This window comes from Anastrepha ludens, chromosome 3 (genome assembly GCF_028408465.1).
Source record: "Anastrepha ludens isolate Willacy chromosome 3, idAnaLude1.1, whole genome shotgun sequence".
Taxonomy (NCBI): domain Eukaryota; kingdom Metazoa; phylum Arthropoda; class Insecta; order Diptera; family Tephritidae; genus Anastrepha; species Anastrepha ludens.
The window spans coordinates 15,586,891-15,604,364 of NC_071499.1; the positions used below are offsets into that span (position 1 = coordinate 15,586,891).

Below are 17,474 nucleotides of genomic sequence, written 5' to 3' on the forward strand. Positions count from 1 at the left end.
AGTCCACAAACACTCAACCCCTCCTATCCCTCTCCCTTTCGTCCTTTTTGTTTTTCCTTCACCTCTTTTCGTCCAAGTGGGCCCAAGTGGATCCACTTTCCTAACCTCTTACACCACTTTCAAAACAAAAAACTGCGCATATGACTATTTAAGTTAAGATTATAATTTATATCATGATTTGATTTCCTTTCACATTTCAGATCTCATTTCGCCAAGCAGCACGGCTTTGTTAAGGATAGATCGACCCTTACAAATTTAGGGTTATTTGCAAATTTTGTCTTAAGCCAATTTGAAACAGGCCAACAATGCGATGCCATATGCATCGATTTTTCAAAAGCGTTCGATAGTCAGCCATGGTATCCTACCTAAAAAGCTGGGTTAAATTGGCCTTCATCCTAGCTTACTTAAGCGGCTTGCATCTTATGTAACAGACAGTATAAATACCATAAAATCTGATGCCACCAAAGTTACCTCAGGCATACCTTAAGGTAGCCATCTTGAGGCACTATTGCTCTTAATGTTTGTTAATGACATTCCAGACATATTTGTGGCATCACGTTGTCTTATGTATGCAGATGACCTGAAAATTGACAGTCGGACAGAGGACGCAACTGACTACATAAGACTTCAAGAAGACTTAGCAAGATTGGAAGCTTAGTGTAATGGTAGCTCTTTACCGCTTAATGCTGGTAAATGCCAGCTCATGTCATTCAGTAGACGCAAAGTTACGATTGACTTCCGTTACAACTTGGGCACTACCACCCTCAAAAAAATCTATGAAAAGAAAGATTTGGGGGTCATATTTACATCGAAAATATCGTTTTTTAAACATATAGACTTTATGACTCCCAAGTCTAGATCTATGCTTGGCTTTGTAATAAGCAATTCAAGGGAGTTCCAGGATATCTCTACGTTGAGAAATTTGTATTTTTCTCTTGTGAGATCAAACCTCGAATATTGCAGCATTATTTGGGAGCCATTCTATATGGGTTCAACTTTAACCATTGAGAAGGTTCAGAAACGATTCACTAGATTTGCTATTCATTCGCTTGCCTGCATATAAAAGTAAATGTCTTTTGTTAGCATTGCCAACTTTAGAAATTCGGAGAACAATTTCATCGGCAATGTTTATAAGTATGTAATGTTTTTACGAACCATATCAAATTTCACTTCTGCGTGAGCTAATTTCAAGTCAGTCCATAAGTTCATGCGTATTTTACCCATAATTTCACTTTTGTACGATTTTTGCATACAAATAATTGTTTGCGGAATATAACGGAACTATTTATAGATAATTTCTTTGATATACTGTGCATTTAACAAGTGATTTTAATCTCGGATAGAAGCACGTGTTGTTAAAAAATAAAATGGAATCTTCGAAGAGGCATATTTTGTATTTTTTTTTTATAAAAGTGGTAAAAATGCAACAACTGCTGCTGCAGAAATAAACACTGTTCACGGAGAGGATACCGTGAGTGTAAGGACTGCGAAAAAGTGGTTTTCAAAATTCCGACGTGGAGGATACCCCGCGCGCTGGTCGTCCTGAAGTCTTTAACTCCGACGCCTTGCTCGAACTCGTGGGAGCTGAGCCAAATTTGACAGTCGATGTGATAGCTCAGAGTTTAAATTCATCGCATGAAACAGTTCACAGGCACCTGGTTCAGTTGGGAAAGGTTTCAAAGCTGGGAAAATAGGTTCCGCATAAACTTTCCGTCGCCAGCCTTCAGCAGAGAGTGAATGTGTGTTCTCAGCTGCTGCAGCGGCTTGAAAATGGAAGTTGTTTGAACCGTGTCGTTACTGGTGATGAAAAAAGGGGCCCTTACAATAATCCTGTTCGCAAAACGCCAATGGTTAGATAAAGATGAAACACCAGAACCGATCCCTCGAGATGGCCTTCACCCCAAGAAGATTCTCCTGGCTATTTGGTGGAATATGGCCGGTATTGTTTATTATGAACTTCTGGAACCAAACCAGACGATAACTGCTGATAATTTTTCCCATCAGCTATCAATCCTCAATGAAGCACTTAACAAAAATCGACCGCCTTTAGTGAATAGACGCAAAGATTTGTTTCACCACGCCAACGCAAGGCCTCATACCGCAAGGCAAACATTAGGCAAGCTGAACGAGCTCGGATGGGAGCTAATGTCGCTTCCACCATACTCCCCGGATATTGCACCTTCTGATTATCACCTTTTCCGTGGACTTCAATCCCATATGAGTAAAAAGGACTACTCCTCAAAAGAAGCTATAAAAAGAGATATCGAAGTGTATTTCGGCTCCAAGGACAAACAATTTTTTGAGCAGGGAATTAAAAATGTGCCTAAATGTTGGGAAGACATTGTCAATAATGAAGTGAAATATAGTATTGATTAATAAATACTTTGAAGATTTTTCTATTAATTTTGAAGCCACCTTTAAAAAACGCACGAACTTATGGACTGACCTGATATTATAATAGGACTATGAATAAGTTCGTGCGGTTTTACAACAGATGGCGTAACTTGATTATTATTCCATCGATCCACATTTCCAAACATTCATTGGAGAGCTACTGTCGTAAGGCACAAACGTCAGTATAAGTTTTTTATTTGAAGCGTAAACAACAATATTTTTACCACACTTGAAAATGTCGAATTTCGTGCCAAATAATGTGTTTTTGCGGGGAATTCTTCTTCATTATTTTAATATGAAGAAAAAAGCAGCCGAAAGTCATCGTATCTTGGTGGAAGTTTATGGTGAGCATGCTCTATCTGAGCGAACGTGCCAGAAGTGGTTTGCACGCTTTAAAAGTGGTGATTTTGGCTTGGAAGACGAAGAACGCGAGGGTGCGCCGCCAAAGTTCATGGATACCGAATTGGAGGAATTGCTCGATCAAGATCCGGCTCAAACGCAAGAAGAGGTTGCAAAAACTTTGGGAGTTGATCAATCAACCATTTCCAAACGTTTAAAAGCCATGGGAATGATCCGAAAGGTAGGCCATTGGGTGCCGTATGAATTGAAGCCAAGAGACGTTGAACGCCGTTTTATGGCATGCGAACAACTGCTTCAACGGCACAAAAGAAAGAGTTTTTTGCATCGAATTGTGACTGGCGATGAAAAGTGGGTCCATTACGGCAATCCAAAACGTCGGGCAACGTATGGATACCCTGGCCATGCTTCAACATCGACGTCGGCGCAGAATATTCATGGCCTGAAGGTTATGCTGTGTATCTGGTGGGACCAGCTGGGTGTTGTGTATTATGAGCTACTGAAACCGAATGAAACGATTACGGGGGATGTCTACCGACGACAATTGATGCGTTTGAGCCGAGCACTGCGAGAAAAACGGCCGCAATACGCCGATAGACACGACAAAGTTATTTTGCAACATGACAATGCTCGGCCACATGTTGCACAAGTGGTCAAAACATACTTAGAAACGCTCAAATGGGATGTCCTACCCCACCCGCCGTATAGTCCAGACCTTGCGCCATCCGATTACTATCTCTTCCGATCGATGCAACATGGCCTGGCTGACCAGCACTTCCGTAATTACGATGAAGTCAAAAAATGGATCGATTCGTGGATTGCGGCAAAACCGACCGAATTTTTCACAAAGGGAATCCGTGAATTGCCAGAAAGATGGGAAAAAGTAGTAGTAAGCGATGGACAATATTTTGAATATTAAATTTGTAACCATTTTACGTCAATAAAGTTTCAAATTTCGAAAAAAAACCGCACGAACTTATTCATAGTCCTATTATTTAAACTTTAGTATTAGTAATCTATTTGAGTTGTACTTTAATTGAAGAAAGAATGAATAGATAAACAAGAAATAAACAAATATACTAGTTTATATAAATATATATATTCTATATATATACATATATACCTTTAAACCTGCTCACTCTTCACTTGACGCTTCTTATTCGACTGTACTTATAAATGAGCATAACAAATGACGCTCGACAACGCAAGCTGAAATGAGTATGCACACACACACATACACATACATCCATGCCGGCATGCGTATGTATAAGCTCCGTGTATTTGCAGAAAAGCTGAGCCTTTGTCGGTTGTGTGTTTGTAGTCGCTAATATATGGCCATACTTACGTACATCCCAATATGTTACGTATACGCCCCGTGTTGCTAAAGAGCTGCGCACTACACTGCTTGTTCTTTTGCAAGTCTATATTTGCCTGCCACATATTTCACACTGTGACTACATTTCCGCTTCTTATGTGTCCTTGTACCCACACCATTTGTGGAATTTTCATTTCCTGTTTTTATTTTATATTCGTTTTTTGCATGCAAAAACTTGTTGCTGATGCGTTTTTAATTGTATTTATTGTTCTTTTGGTATAGTTCGCTACTGGTGTGCCATAGCATGCAATGACACTCGAATTTATGTGAAGCAAAAGTTGCATAGCCATATTGCTTTTATAGGTTTTCGTTTTTTTTTGTGCTGGTGTTCACTGTTAGAACTATTTCTTTGTTTGCCAGCACCAACTAATGACAAATTTTTGCAAAATTGCTTTCCGGTGTCATCGTCGTTGCTGCTAGGTGCAAACATGTGTGTGAGTGTGTGTGTGCATGTGGGTGTTAGTTAATGCTTTTTATTGTACTCTCTCTGTTTTTGCGCTAAATTACTATTTTTCAACTCATTAATCTTTTGTTAATGATTGTGTCGCACTATGCGCTGGGGTTAAACGAGCTGGAAAAACAGTTGTGTCAGTTTTGGAAAGGAAAATAGTAGCTGGCTAGAGAAAATGTGTAATATATCGTTATAAGTTAGGTTTGTTGAGTCATTGTTTAATAAACAAGTAGCGTAAATTATCATGCGTGTATGACAGGAGTAGTTTGAATTCCCATAAGACTGGCTACAAAATCGGATTAAAGTTTTGTTTGTTTTGTTTTGCATCAAGTCCATCAGAAGGAAGAAGAAGGAACGAAATGAAGTAGAGTTTTTATATGCTGGCTACATGCGGCAGTTGAAGCCATGCATAGGTATATGGGACTATGACTTCATGAAATCATTATTTTTCTTTTTGCTCTTTTTCAGATAAGAAATGAAGTACTACAAGTTAACTCAAGAAACGAAGAGACATGCAGCCTTCGGCGCAATTTTTGTAAATCACACCGACTTAGAGGTCTCTAATTTTCTTAAGTGCATCGGGAGAGCTTGTAACCTCTAGAGAGCATCCCCAGGTGGCGGATAAGAGGATGCCTTCCGGAAATGGGTGTTAGCGGTGAAATTAAATAGCAGCCGCGGGCCAGCAAGCCACACCAGAAAATGTCGATAAACAATCCTTCTGGACAAGATTTTTATATCCAACGTTGTAAGTCCTGGCGTTTTATAGATGTAAAATACCGCCAAACACTTACTAAATTAATACAAAAAAATTAAAAAGTTTCTCAAGTGCGCCCGTTTATTCGTTCATAAGGTTCACCGTAAATTAGAAGCATCAGGCAGTGATGCAAAACGCAAGAAACACGAGGAATTGTTTTCAAAAAGTGCAACCGTTATTGACGAAGACCCTTCAAAATCAGTGAGGGTATTTGCGAGGGAGCTTTTTGTTTTTGCGGATCTTATCCATCGAGTTATTCACGAAAATATCCGGGATAAATCCTGCGTTATGTGCCCAAGAGAGTTTGTGTCAGAGCAAACACGAAAACAACGACTTATCCGATCCAAACGCCTGCTAAAAAAATATCGCACCCTGAAGCGCTTGAGATTGTGGTTTAATAAGTTTTGCGCTTCGATAAGAAAAACACAATCTCATGGTTTGAAATTCATTTTATTATTCAGTACAACCTCCCTGAACATCAATACGCATCTTCCAACGAGCTTCCAGTTTTTGAACTCCGTCCCTGAAGTGAGAATCTGCTGCTGAAGTGAATAGGAAAGGCTGCAAAATACGCTTCCGCAGCTGTTACGGCTTCATCATGTGATGAAAAACGCTTTCCGCACATAAATTTTTTTAGGTTTGGAAACAGATGAACGTCTAAATGGCCACATTTGGTGAATACGGCTTAGACTTTAACAATTCGAACTTAAATTCATGGATTTTAGCCAATGTAAAAATGCTATTGTGACATGATATCGCAATATCTTGATGAAAAATAGTTTTTTTCTTTTGCAAACTGGGTTTTTTTCACAAACTTTTTCTTTCAACAGGTCTAAAAGGTTACAATAATACTCAAAATTTATTGTTTCACAAGTTTGCAAGTAATTCACAAACGAAACTCTCTTTGCATCCCAAATAACTGATGCTAGCACCTTCTTAGCCGATTTTTGGACACGAACTCGTTTCGGAGCCGAAAAGCCAAGGTTATGTCACTATTTAGTCTTTGTTCTAGGACCATAGTGTAGCCTCAAGTCTCATCTGATCTAGATCTCTTTCAGTCACTCGACGTTTTTCCAATACGATGTCGTGTATTTTTTCTAAGATTTCTGGTATGGTTGCTGCCGTGGATTGTCTTCAAGGCTTGACCAACTCCGTTCAAATTTAGCAATTGATCTTTCTACTAGACCAATTGATAGCGAAAAGTCCTCATACAGTTTGAACATTCGTCATATATTTCCTTTGCTTTTAAACCTTCCAAAAATAAAGTCACTGACGCGCACTTGATTTGCATTGATTCCATTGCAGAATATATTGTGACACGTCGATGTAAACAAAGAAAGAATTCACACAATGATCTGAAACTTCACTTACGTTCATATGAGGAATAGAACATAATAAAAAATACAAGCTTAGCTAAACAAATTTAGATTAGTAGCAACGTCCACTCTTATCGTACAACAAAACTAATTGAACAACCAAGTACTATGGTGTTTTCTCTCGGAATGTTGATCAAAACCAAACCCGAACAAAACAACCATAGTCTTGTTTACGAGAAAACGGAAATCGGATGGAATCAGTCTTCCAACACTGAAAGGTGTGAAACTTGGTCTTTCCGATGAAGTTAAATATCTAGGAGTAATCTTTGATAAGACGCTGACTTGGGAGACACACGTTTCACTGAAGGTGAATCGCGCATTAAAGGCTCTGCGGCATTGCTGAAAAATCCTGGAGTCAGAAACCTGCAGTGGTCCTATGGATGTACACAGCACTTATCAGAGCAATCATCACTTACGCCTCTGTGGTCTAGTGGCGACGGTAACTATACAGACTACAAAGATGTGTAAATAAATATGGTTTCTGGCACGAAGATGGAACTTCGAGACACAGAGAAATCTTTAAGTTGCTATCTGAGCATTATCCTCTGTTTTTGGCACCTAATGACGACCCGATACCCACAGTTTTATTTGGAAAGAAATTTTCACGCAATCGAGCAATCCAGAATGCATTCTTGGAGGTTTTGACGGATATTTTCTTTACTGATGGGTCCAAGAATGAAATAGGGTCTGGATCCGGATGGTACTTAAGCGATAGTAATAAGTATCACTATGCTATGGGGTAAATGGCAACTGTTTTCCAAACGGAAGATTTTGATATCCCGAAAGTAGCGGCGGGATAATCGAGAGGAGATGGAGAAGGAAATAGATTGGAGTTTTCAGTGACAGTCAGGCTGCACTGAGGGCCCTGGAGAACGCGAAGCAAACCTCAAACATTGTTCAAGAATGTAAGAAGAAGCTCAATTCTGTCGTAAGAACACAAAATTTATAAGAAATATAAAAAAAAATGTTTCAGTTTTATATATGAAACTTATAGCAATAACATTTTAATTGAGCCAAATTGGCTCAGTCAGTAAATCTGGTATTAAATGTCCACGAAATTTCCAAATCGAAAATTTTAGAGAAGTCATTCAAAATCGTTTTGAATGAATGAGAAGTGAAGTTACTAACATCGTAAAGATATCAAAAGAACGAGTTGACTTTATATTGCATGAGCATTTCGTTATGACAACGCGCTGTTCAAAGTGGATGCCGCGTTTGTTCACCGCTGACCAAAAACAAGAATGACTTGAAGATTTTGAGCAGTGGCAAAACTACATGAATTGAACTTCAAATTGCTCCCACATCCACTGTATTCACCAGATTTGGCTCCCAGCAACTACTGGTTGTGCGTAGACTAAAAAAAATACGCGCCCGTAAGAAAAATTGCTCGCCTGAGAAGGTTATGGCTGCAACTGAAGCCTATTTTGAGGCCTCCGAAACGTGTTTTCTTTGTTAGGTCTGGGACTTTTTAGGCCATGTGCTACATATACTGTAGTTATACATACTTAAATTACGTTCTTAATGTTTTTTAATAAAAATAAATAACAAAAAAAATTTCACTTTATTCCGATGAAGTAAAGTATACGCCATAGCGACCTCTATTAAAGTTTTCTCTTTTAAATATTCAAAGTGCTGTAAAACATTTAATTGTTGAGGGAATGAAAAACTGAGTACGTAGTATTGCTGCATGAAATCTGTAGTTACACAGCTATATACATGTTTTTTCTTGATAACAAAAAATATGCACCATGCAATGCTTTGCTAAGAAAAGCATCTGAATTTCGCCCGTTTTAGTTCTTAGTAATCCTCTAACAGTATGTTTCTAGAGGAGATAACACACTCGTATTTTTTTGTGACTTAGTGAATAGCACATTTTTATGACACCACGCATACATTCGCTTTGGAATCGCCGTGCATGAACACCAAATATTACAAAAAGATTTTTTCTAATAGCGGTCGCCCCTCGACAGGCAATGACACACCGCCGAGTGTATTTCTGCCATAAATAATCTCCTCAAAAAATAGAAAAAACATCTGTCACTTGGACTCAGCTTAGAACTGTAGGTCATTCTATTTGTGGAACAACATAAAGACGCACACCACGAATAGGAGTAGGAGCTCGGCCAAACACCTAACAGAAGGGTACGCAACAATTATATATTTTTATTTATTTTAAGCGTCCATTGTGCTCATTAGATTCGATTATATTAGATTAGATCAATTTTGCAAAAATTTTACAATATTTTTTACTTCATTTAAATGACCGTCCGAGAATGACTTTAAACGACGTCTGCCGGAAAAATTTGGTAGATATTTATTTTCAAAGCTATTCATCGATAAAAGAAGTGCTCATTACACACTACTACATATTACACAGGTCAGTGTGGTAGAACGTTGTTTTGGAATATCAAATCAACAATTATTCTAATTATTCTAATCAACATTTTTAAAAACAAAAAACGAAAAAAAACGTTGTCTTTCCAAAAGTGTTTCTCAGCAAATCTACTAAAGAAAAGACGAAATGGCAAGCGAAAAAATTATAATCACCAAAAAACAAAACAATTGTTTCCCCAAAAGTGTTTCTCAGAATATCTACGAGGGGTACCTTTTATATGTCGGGATTTGGCAACCCTGGTGTTGCAATCTGGCAACTGACAGTTGTATCGCAAAGCTTGCCATTTTTGGCTTTTACGTACTCAGAACGTTTTGAAATACCTGCGCTATTTGTGTTGTTTACAGTAACTTAAAAGTTTCATCTCGGTCCAAAAATGGAATTAAATCGTGAACATTTTCGTGCGATTATTTTTTACAACTTTCGATGTGGATTAACTCAGCAACATTGCATGGATGAACTTAATTCATTTTTTGGCGATGAAGCTCCATCAAGGACCAGTGTCTATCGATGGTATGGTGAATTCAATCGAGATCGTAGTTCTCTCCAAGCCGAATTTCGTGAAGGTCGTCCAAAATCAGTTGTTGTTCCGAAAACCATTGATGCTGTGCGCGAACTGATATCGCAAGATCGTCATGTGACCTATCGTGAGATTGAGACAATCTTAGGCATTAGTGGGACCAGCATACATTCAATATTGCATAAACATTTGACTGTCAAAAAAATTTGTTCGCGTTGGATCCCACACAATTTGTCAATCGCTCAAAAAAAGGCTCGTGTCGATTGGTCGAAGGAAATGCTCAAAAAATACGATCGCGGGGCTTCGAAACACGTCTATGACATCGTGACAGGTGATGAATCATGGATTTTCGCGTATGAGCCCGAAAGTAAACAGCAGGCGACTGTATGGGTGTTTCAAGATGAGCCAAATCCAACAAAAGTTGTTCGCGCACGAGGCACTTCCAAGCAAATGGTCGCTGGTCGCCTGTTTTTTCGGAAAAACTGGACATGTCGCAACCGTACCACTAGAACAACGCAGAACAGTAAATTCTGAGTGGTACACAACCATTTGTTTGCCAGTTGTCTTCCAAGAAATTAGGAAAACCAATCGCCAAAGACGAGCCCCTCTTCACCAGGACAATGCGAGCTCTCACACATCGGCTCAAACAACTGCATTTTTGAGCACCCAAAGCATCGAATTAATGGGTCATCCGCCGTATAGTCCTGACTTGGCACCGAATGACTTCTTTTTATTCCCGTACGTAAAAAACAAACTGAGAGGTCAACGTTTTTCGACACCTGAAGAAGCGGTTGCGGCATTCAGAATGCATGTTTTGGAGGTACCTCATTCAGAGTGGCAAAAGTGCTTCGACAATTGGTTCAAACGCAAGCAAAAGTGTATAGATCTTCATGGAGAATATTTTGAAAAACAATAAAGTGATTTTCGAAGATTAAAATTTGTTTTTGTTCTCTAATCCCGAAATATAAAAGAAAACACGTACTAAAGAAAACACGAAGTACATGACGATCCTTTCATGATAGTCCCATCAGAATCGGAAGTTACTCGTATATTTTTGATTTCATGCTAGAGCTCAAATACTTAGACGTAATACTCAGCATAAATAAGGATCTGTCCTTAACAAAACAAGAACGTATTGAGGCAGCTAACAGCGCATACTTTGGCACTTATCAAACTTATGAAGTCTTCTTTATAGAGCGAAAGCGGACTATCGAGAAGAATGGTGATTTATTGTACAGGAGGCAATGTACTGTAATGCCCATATGATGGTCATCTCCTAAACCCAATTTTACAGTCCAAAAATGTCATAGCTTATAAGTGAAGTATTTGCAATATTTATAAGCGTCCAACATTTCTCAAGCATTCCAAGCAATGATTTTTACTCACCTCTCCTTGAACTTCAATTGCTGCAAAATTCAGTTTATTTCCGGCAGTTAAATTGGCAACGACTGACAAATACGAATCATTTCAGTTCTATAGGAGTTGCAGCGCACCCTTGCTACAACAACACAAAACACAAAGATCAGAACAAAGGGATGCACTGCTCTACAACCGACTAAACCGTTTGCTTGTACGAGCTGATTGCTTGCCAGTTTGGTGTTTCCCCGCACGCTGTTTCTTGTCGCTTGTAAATTTGTTTAGCTTCGTAACGTAGGCAATGCTGTTCGTAGGGTCGTAGGGTCGTACCAACTGAATTGGTAGTCGTGCACAGCGCAATGCAGGCGTGGCAGTAGAAGCCGCGGGGTTTTCCTAAAGTCTTTTGTCGCGCGTTTTTGGCTTGCTGGCACCGAATATTTGCAATACCGGCAGCCAACTTATTGCACGGGATGTCTCATTGCATAATTAAATACCTTCCGTGGTGGCGTTGATGCGACTACAACAGACAGGTGGTACCTATGCAAAAGGATGTTAGAGCGCGCCGAGGGAGAGAAGGAGCGCACCGAAATGAAAGCGAGCCAAAGTGCAAGGCTGGCGGCAGCAATTACAGCTTTGCATAACTGGCGACACTAATAAATCACTTTTGTGCATACGGGCAGCATTGTTAAGGCACGAAAAAGAGCCAAAGTTATGGCGACAAAGCCGTGAATTGATATTAAAAATAAAGAAAGAAATAAAAACATATGAATATTAAAAAAGTATTTCAAGCGGAAAGCAAAGTATTTAAATTATTTTGAGCGGCAGCAGTCGCTTTCTACCCTTTGAATGCTTTGTATTGCCGTGTAAATTTTTAATTTGACAACGGCAGTGATACGCGCATAAAGCGCTGCGCAGGCTATTGTTGAAAAAAGCGGGAAATATTTACGCGCAAAATATGTTTTTATGCGTTAAAGTGCAGAAACGACAACAAAAAAAACAAAACACAAATGCAGCATCGAGAGTGTTAAAACTAACTGCACAAAAAGACAAAAATAAGAACGAAAAAAAAATTCGAGTAGAAAATCTGCAGTCAAATGCACGAACTGCGCACTGACAGCCACAGGAAAGCTGCATGAACAGCTAGGAAACAGCAGCATGCAGCATTTATTTATGAGCACATAAATATATGCATATAAATGTAGATGCGCATATGAATACAAAATCATATGCATTTACGCTTTCCCCATGTAACCAATTGTGTGTGTGTGTCTGTGCATGCGTTGGGTGGCCTGTCATGGCAAGCAGAATGCAGGCAAGCAAAAAAGTGACTGCACGCCGGAAGGATACTAAGAAACGCACGCCCGGCACGACTGCGTGTGTGTTGCATATGCTGGTGTGGCATAAACATGAATATATGTAACACACACACACATACACATATAAATAAGTGCATAGCAATAAGAGTGGCTGCTATGTATGCGTACGTGAGCGCTTGAGTGAGTTTGCTGCGCTTTTTATAGCCTCTGCTTGTTTTTGCTGTACGACGTTTTTTATTTTTGTACTGTTGTTGTTGTTGTTGTTGTGCGATAACAACACGAACGGAAATTGCGTTAAAATGCACTATTTTGTTATGGCTAGACTCCTTTGCGCGTTAGGTTATTTGCAGCCGCCATATGCAAGTGCTAGTCACTGCCGCTTTCCCTTTCTGCACGCCGGCTATCGTAGTAAGTCGTGGCAGTTTTGTTTGGCCCTAAATTTTTTTTAATATTTTTTTACTATTATTTTTTTTTTTTTTTACATACCCTTTTGAATGAATTATTGCATTCTTTTATTAATTTTTAATGCCACAATTCGTATGTGTAATTACTGTTATTATTATTTAACATCACGCACTGCATTAAATCACTGATTGCACTGTTGCGCTGTGCTTCTCATTTATATGCAAATTTATTATTTTTTTTTACGCTTCCACTTGCGTGAATAAACAATTTTTTTAATTTCATAATTTCTTAATACAATAGCAGTTTAATATATTTTTGTGCGATTTCTCACACACAGATTCTTTGAAATTTTTTCATATCACCACAGTCACGCAATTTCTAATTTTTATTTAATTTATTTTTAATTTTTTTTTTTTCTATTTTTAATTATTAGCTTTCATTTTGCTCTACTTAAGTAGCAATTAAAATTTATTTCTACTGCATTACTTTTTTATTTAGTGTTTAATTATCTTTTACTGTATGTAGTGATAACGCGCTGTGACGCGAAACAACGCTGCTACGTTAAATGGTTGCACGAAGACTAAATTGTATCGTCCACTAAACAACGCTCAGTAGCGGCGGCAGCAATCAGCAAGCTGCTTGTGACAAGCAACAGCCAACGATATCCTGCGCTGCTGCCACTCAAGTCATTCGGCTCATTTTGGTATAAATACGAAATATAAACTTCGTGTCGACATCGTTTCATTGTTGGCTGTCGTTTTCAGTGGCCCAGTTTCAGCTAGAACAGTGGCTGTTAAGCGGCTGTTGGGGAGTTTGTATGAATGTTGCCATGAATGTTGCTAGCAACATGTTGCTGAATTTGTTAATGCCTTCTATTGTTGCTGCGGTTATGCATTTTAATTGTATTAAAAATTAAAAAAACTGAAATTGAACAAATATTTAATTTTATGACAAGAAGAATTTAAAATAATGCTGTAGAAGATGAACAAAATTAATAATTATCAAAACCACAAATCAAAAGACAGCCACAAAGTGCTTTAAAAAGCCATTGCAGAAAAATTTTCTGGGATGTAAAGTCATATTCTACAGTTTTTGCAAGCCTAGGTTAGGTTAGGTTAAATGGCTGCCCTATCTAAGGGCTCACTTGGACAAATATTAAAAATTTGTCCGTTGTGGTGCCATACATGGGAGAGGAGAACGAAGAAGGGAAGGAGGAAGGAGCCTTGGGTTTAGAGACGATGATGACCGCACATTTTACGACGACACCGACGGTGGCTGATTTGCATTCGTAGTTAGCCGCAATAAGCTACTGATGAACTTCACCAAATTTATGATATTTACACTGGCTATATCCGATCTACCCATGGCCAGAAGGATTTCGCGACCTCGCACGTTGACTCGGGGCCCATCTTTCCAGGAACAGACCGCAGGTTCTCAGGGGAACCCCAATTCTCTCATTTCGCAACGAAATCGTCTCCAAAGTTCCCTGTCTAGCCAGCTCATCAGCCCAGCAGTTTCCCTCTATGGCGCTGTGCCCGGGAACCCATATGAGCCTGATGACGAAGTATTCGGATGCAATCGAAAGAGAAGCCAGACATTCCCCGACCAATCTCGAACGCACAAACAGCGAACCCAAAGCCCCATCGGAGTAAATATTTACTTCCTTAACGGTAATTACCGAATTAAGCAACCAGTCCACCGCTTCCTTAATTGCGGATACCTCCGCTTGGAAAACACTACAGTGGTCCGGGAGCCTAAATTTAAGTTTGACTCTGTAGACTCGTTTATAAAATCGTATACTTTTGAAAATATTTTACAAAATACAGCCCCTTCTACACCAATTTTATGTCGGGATCTAAGCTCATTATAAAGCCCAAGAAACGAGCTTAAGTAACGAGCTCAAGAAACGAGATTTTCTGATGGAAGTGAAGAAATGGTAAGTGTTATGTGGGGATCTTTCACAAGGTGGAAATCATGTGAGTTGTCGCCGCGAATAACGTTGTAAGATCCAATTTGCTGAGGTGTGAGAGTGAGTGAAAAATGCTAGTTACCAATGCCCCGTAGAATTATTAAATATTATGCAAAAGTGCGATGTCTGAATTAGGTATCCCCGCCAAATTAATACTTCTATGCAAGACGACGTTGCCAACACCAGCACCCCCATCAGAATTGGGAAAGACCTCTCCGAGCCGTTTGATACCAAACGAGGTTTCAGAGAGGGTGACTCGTTGTCGTGTGACTTCTTTAACCTGATGTGGGAGATGATCGTGCGAGCCATAGAACTTATTCGCCCAGGCACAATATTTTATAGGAGCGGCCTTAACAACGGCGCTGTTAGTTCTGCCTTCTCCATACTTCTGCATAGTTTGCGGAAATCGCCCTGTAAGGTCACCTATAAAACTTGGTAGTTGAGAATTGGTTAACTTTAGAAGATCCCTCGAGCGCCTCCGATCCACACGTGGCCAGAATGATTTCGCAATCTTACGATTTTCTGTATGTTTCCAGTGCTCGCTAAGTTGCTGTGAATCCCATCTTTCCAGGATCCCAATCCTTACCCTTCACGCAAAATCATCTCACATGTACCTTGTCTGGCCGGCTCATCCGCCTTGCAGTTACTTGCAATGCAGCTGTAACCAGGTACCCAGATTCGCCTTATATTAAAAAATACGGTTGCAATCGAAAGTGTAGTCAGGCATTCCCCAAACAGTTTGGATCAGAAAGGTTGGGGAATGTTTGAATAAAACAAAACATAGTTAAATTTCCGCAAATTTATTTTATCTCCTTCAAAATATGACCCGTCTGAGGCTACTCACATCTGCCAACGTTTAACTCAGTCGTTCATGCACCCCTGGTAGGCCGACAAAGGGATGGTCTTTAGGTCCTTCGTTGCATTCTTTTTGATCTCCTCTATCGACTGAAATCTCTTTCCACGAAATGGTAACTTCAACCTGGGAAACAAAAAGAGCGGTGTGAATGCAGTGCTTGCACGATGGTACTTACTTGCTGTTTGGTCAAATAATCCAGCACAATTTGGGCTCAGTGCGATGGCGCGTTGTCATCATGTAAAATCCAATAACTCCCGACAGCTTGCGACGTACAGCATCTCTCAAACGCTTCAAAACGGATAAATAATATTCTTTATTTACTGTCTGGCCCGATGGAAGATACTCATGGTGCACTACGTCTTGGTAATCGAAGGAAACAGTGAACGTCACCTTCCCGGTACTTTTTGATCATAGGGTATTTCGAATTTGAAAAACATTGGGAGCGATTTTTATTCAGCGAACCAAAAAAAAGTTTCCGAGGAACACGATTTCCCAAATTTTTAAAATTTCTAATTTTTATTCGCCATATTGGATCTTTCTATTTTCAATTTTAAAAATCTGGTATTAAATAGTAAATAACTTATATAAATATATTTACTTATATAGATTCTATTTTAGTTTGGACAACTTTTTTACTAAATAAAAAAAGAAATTTTGCATGACAGAAATTTGAATACTGCAGTTGCCTAGTTCGCAAGTGTCAAATATGATTCATGTCCAGACTTTCGAGTGCCAGACTACTTCATTATTTGATAATACAAACTGGTGGTATGCAGATTTGCAGTTTCATTGTTTTATTTGTAAAAATGTTTTTGAAGTGAAACTTCTTAGGCGTCGATGGTCGAGTGAGAATGGAGAGTAAAATATCAAGGTCTTGCAACGTTTTGGGCATTTTCGTTCCGTGAGGGGAAAAAGATATAACATAGAAGAAAAAGAGAGAGAGGGCTATACCTTGTATATATCTTAGATACACTTTAGGCTATTTTTCCTGAGTTTTTTCTTGTAGTTGCTAATTTCTAGTGAGAAATAACGCTGCCCACTTTTTGGCGCTTGTTTGTTGGTGCAAACTTGTAGGAAATATATTTTTGGTGTCTACTTTTTGGCGTTATATTTCCTTGGTGCCTACTGTTTGGTGCGTTTTTTGGTCCCATTTTTTTTGGCGCTTATTTCCGTTTCCTGGCTAGTGCTTGTGCATACTATAAAGTGCTATCCATTCCGGTGTCGGATTTATTGGTATTGCCTTGCGGTAATATGTGCCGTTGCTGTGGTCCTGGAATCGCTTTGTTTGTTTTTTTTTTTTTGAGCGGGTGATAAACACTCGGAGTAGTGCGCGTTGTTGACACGGTTTGTGTCCAGCGTTTACCTACACCGGACGACCCTTCTCCGTTCTTTGTAAATTTTGTCTATTTGTATTCTCTGCAAATGTTGTGAATTTATTTATATATATATTCTTTCTCTCTTTCTCTCATTCTCTCTCGGGTCTCTCCCTCTTTCTTGAAAGTTTTACTTCTGTTATGTATACTACGCTACACACATTTTTTATGTTTTTTGAAAAATGAGGTGGAATGAATAAAATTACTCTGTAGCTGCTAATTCTGTGTACTCAAACGTCATTGCTACCTGGCACATTTTATATCATTACACTACGATGGTTGTTTGAAAATTCCATGGAGAAATAAAATCTGTTTAATTGTTTGGGGTAAACTTTTTTTATTTTTCGATATAGTCTTCTTTTTGGCTATACACTTCGTACAACGCTGTTCGAGTGTGCTGATCCCCTCAAAATTATAGAGTTTGTCCAAGCCCCAAAATAACCATTGATTTGTGCAATAAATTTCTCGCTTGAGGTATTTTTTCTGCCAGGTTTTCTTTAAATTGTAGTCCAAAGGATCCGAGGGAGCCAACTCTTGAGATGCGAAGGGAGATGGGAGGGGAGATGGGAAACGAACTAGA

General features: G+C 39.1%; 1 protein-coding gene across 1 annotated transcript in view; it reads right to left on the reverse strand.

Annotated features, from left to right (window-relative positions):
- Positions 1 to 13,259, reverse strand: part of LOC128857056 (matrix-remodeling-associated protein 5) — a 128,088-nt gene extending 114,829 nt beyond the window's left edge. The window contains exons 1-2 of the mRNA XM_054092595.1: positions 12,778 to 13,259; positions 11,006 to 11,512 (exon numbers count right to left, since the gene is read on the reverse strand). The gene's annotated coding sequence lies outside the window, so the exon portion shown is untranslated. The remainder of the gene's footprint in view (positions 1 to 11,005; positions 11,513 to 12,777) is intronic.
- Positions 13,260 to 17,474: the final 4,215 nt, after the last annotated feature.